The sequence below is a fragment of the Chlorocebus sabaeus genome, chromosome 18 (genome assembly GCF_047675955.1).
Source record: "Chlorocebus sabaeus isolate Y175 chromosome 18, mChlSab1.0.hap1, whole genome shotgun sequence".
Lineage (NCBI taxonomy): Eukaryota > Metazoa > Chordata > Mammalia > Primates > Cercopithecidae > Chlorocebus > Chlorocebus sabaeus.
Genome location: NC_132921.1, coordinates 9,777,702 through 9,781,092, shown reverse-complemented (window position 1 = coordinate 9,781,092; position 3,391 = coordinate 9,777,702). Strand labels below are relative to the sequence as shown.

The 3,391-nt window shown below is 42.6% G+C and overlaps 1 pseudogene; it reads left to right on the top strand.

Annotated features, from left to right (window-relative positions):
* The first annotated feature begins 1,524 nt into the window (after positions 1-1,524).
* LOC119620499 (interferon-induced transmembrane protein 3 pseudogene) lies at positions 1,525-2,019 on the top strand (annotated as a pseudogene).
* The last annotated feature ends 1,372 nt before the right edge of the window (positions 2,020-3,391 follow it).

The following is a 3,391-nucleotide window of genomic DNA, read 5'->3' as shown; positions in this document are numbered from 1 at the left end:
GGCCTGGTGGGAGGTGATTTAATCATGGGAACGTATTTCTCTTGAATGGTTTGGTACCATCCTCTTGGTGCTGTCCTTTTGATAGTGAGTTTTCATGCGATCTGGCTGTTTAAGAGTGTGTAGCATCTTTCCCCTCTCTCTCTCTCTTGTTCCCACTCTTGCCGTGTGAGGTGTTGGTTTCCCCTTTGCCTTCTGCTATGATTGTAAGCTTCCTGAAGCCTCACCAGAAGCTGAACAGATGCCTAGCACTATGCTTCCTGTAAAGCCTGCAGAAATATGAGCCAATTAAACCTCTTTTCTTTATAAATTACCCAGTCTCGGGTATTTCTTTAAAACAAGGCAAAAAAAGACTAACGGAATGAGTGTAACTGCTTCTGTATGTATGCTCATATATTCATGGATGACAACAATAGGGCAGAATAGGAGATTTCTACCAACATTCCCTGCAGAAGCATTGATTTTGATAACTACCCATAGATGAGAGTACTTTGTGGGAGTTCAGGAGACCAGTGGAAAAGTTTCAGCACACTGTTGGACCAAAAGGGTAGAAAGAACAATTTCACTTTACCCACGTCACCTCTCCCTTAAGGTGGCACAGCTCAGTGACAAGTAAGGCCCACAGTTTTTCCCATGGAGAACAGTGAGACTGCAGTGGGTGAGCACATAGCTCCCTGAGCTATGTGAGATTCTGTCCAACAGGCCTACTTGCCCACTTCTTTCTTACCTCGTTCAGATTACTGAGATGATTGACATGGCTGAGTAGTTGAGAGAGAATGGGTACAGAAAAGATAGGATGTGAACCCTGCTAACTCGTCTATGGACTCTATCAGGAGGTCAGTTGATGAGCTGCTTGGGACACCCTTGCCTGCAGAAAACCCCAACTGGACCATGGGCAACCCAAATTCTTTGGCCACCTCACTCTGTCCCCACCAGTCCCTGAGTGCACCTTTGAGGACTGAGAGTTCAAGTGTCTCACAAAGATAGCTGCTTCAACCCTGTAGGATTGGGAGAAGGCACACAAACTTGAGCATTATAGAATACAACCTTAGGGAAAACAGGAGACTCGCATCATCTGACCAGGTTTTGTAGGGTTTGGAGAAGACAAGATTTCTCCCGAAGAGGGAGCAAGAGGTGTGGATTGTGTAGATTCATAGAAAAGGTTTAAGAGAGTTTAAGAATTCCTAACTGAGCTGACTGGTGAAAGTATTCACTTTCCAAAACCAGTCAGTAAAGACTAGAGAAGGTGACTGCCTCTTGAGATGCAAAGAGAGCAGCACAAGACTTTAAAGAACATGAAAAATCAAAGAAACATGACACCACCAAAGAATACAATAATGATCTAGTATACAAATCCAAGGATATGCAGATTTATGAATTGCCTAAGAATTCAAAATAATCATTTTAAGGAAGTTCAGCAAGCTACAAGAGAAAACAGACAAGTGAATAAAATCAGAAGAAACAGTACATGAACAAAATGAGAAGTTCTATATGAGACAGAAATCATAAAGAATCATATAGAGAGAACCATCCCGCTAACCCGACCACCACTGGCCTTCGCAGGACACCATGAACCACACGGTCCAAACTGTCTTCTCTCCTGTCAACAGCGGCCAGCCCCCCAGCTATGAGATGCTCAAGGAAGAGCACGAGGTGGCTGTGCTGGGGGCACCCCACAACCATGCTCCCCCGACGTCCACCGTGATCCACATCCGCAGCGAGACCTCCGTGCCCGACCATGTCGTCTGGTCCCTGTTTAACACCCTCTTCATGAACCCCTGCTGCCTGGGCTTCATAGCGTTCGCCTACTCCGTGAAGTCTAGGGACAGGAAGATGGTTGGCGACCTGACTGGGGCCCAGGCCTATGCCTCCACCGCCAAGTGCCTGAACATCTGGGCCCTGATTTTGGGCATCCTCATGACCATTCTGCTCATTGTCGTCCCAGTATTGATCTTCCAAGCCCATCAATAGGTCAGGAGACATCATTCAGGCCAGGAGCTCTGCCCATAACCTGTGTCCCACGTGCTCCACCTTCCATTCCTGGTCCTGCCCCCAGAGCTGAGTCCTGTGTCAGTCCTTTATCCTCACACACTTTTCTACAATGGCATTCAATAAAGTGCACATGTTTCTGGTAAAAAAAAAAAAAAAAGAATCATATAGAAATTTTGCAGCTGAAGGATACAATGAAAAAAAAAATGAAAAATGTGATAGAATCAACAGCAGACTTGATTGCACAGAAGAAAAAGTCTGTGAACTTGAAGACAGGTCATTTGAAATTATCCTGTCAGGGAACATGGATGAAGCTGAAAGCCATTATCCTCAGCAAGCTAATGCAGGAACAGAAAACCAAACACCGCATGTTCTCACCCATAAGTGGGAACTGAACAATGAGAACATGTGGACACAGGGAATGGAGGAACAACACACACTAGAGCCTGCCAGAGGAGGGTGATGGGGGAGAGCATTAGGGAAAAGAGCTAATGCATGCTGGGCTTAAAACCTAGGTGATGGGTTGATAGGTGCAGCAAACCACCATGGCACACGTTTACCTATGTAACAAACCTGCACATCTGCACCTGTACCCTGGAACTTAAAAAATTATCCAGTCAATGTAGAAAAAAGAAAATGAAAAAGAATGGAGAAAGCTTATGGAATTTACGGAACTCCATCAAAAAAACTAACAATCATATCGTGGACATGCCAAAGAAGAGAGTGAAAGGGGCAGAAAGCTTATTTAAAAAAATAAATGGCTGAAAACTTCCCAAATCTGAGAATACATATGGCTATCGGATACATGAAGCTCAAAATTCCCCAAACAGATTAAACCCAAAGAAGATATTACTGATACACATTATATCAAACTGTCAAAAATCAGTGACAAAGAATTTTGAAAGCAGCAAGAGAAAAGAGGCTTGACACATACAAGGGAACTTTCATGAGGCTCTCAGTGAATTCCTCAGTGGAAACTTTGCAGACCAGAAGAAAAGATGATATATTCAAAGTGCTGAAAGCAAAAAACTGCCATCCAGGAATACTTGGCAAAGCTATCCTTCAGAAAGGAAGGAGTAATCAGGACTTTCTCAAAAAAAAAAAAAAAAAAAAAAAAAAAAAAAAAAAAAAAAAAAAAGCTGAGAGAGTTCACCACTAGAACTGCCTTGGAGGAAATGCTAAAGGACGTTCTTCACATTGAAATTAAAGGACACTAACTTATGACATGAAAACATGAAAGTTTAAAACTCAGAGGTAAAGATAAGCACACAACTTTAGAATACTCTAATGCTATAATGGTGATATGTAAATCAGTTAAAATTTATGAATTGATACACTATTTAGAAAGATGTAAACTCTGATATCAAAAACATAAAATGTGGAGGGGGACTAAAAGTATAAAGGT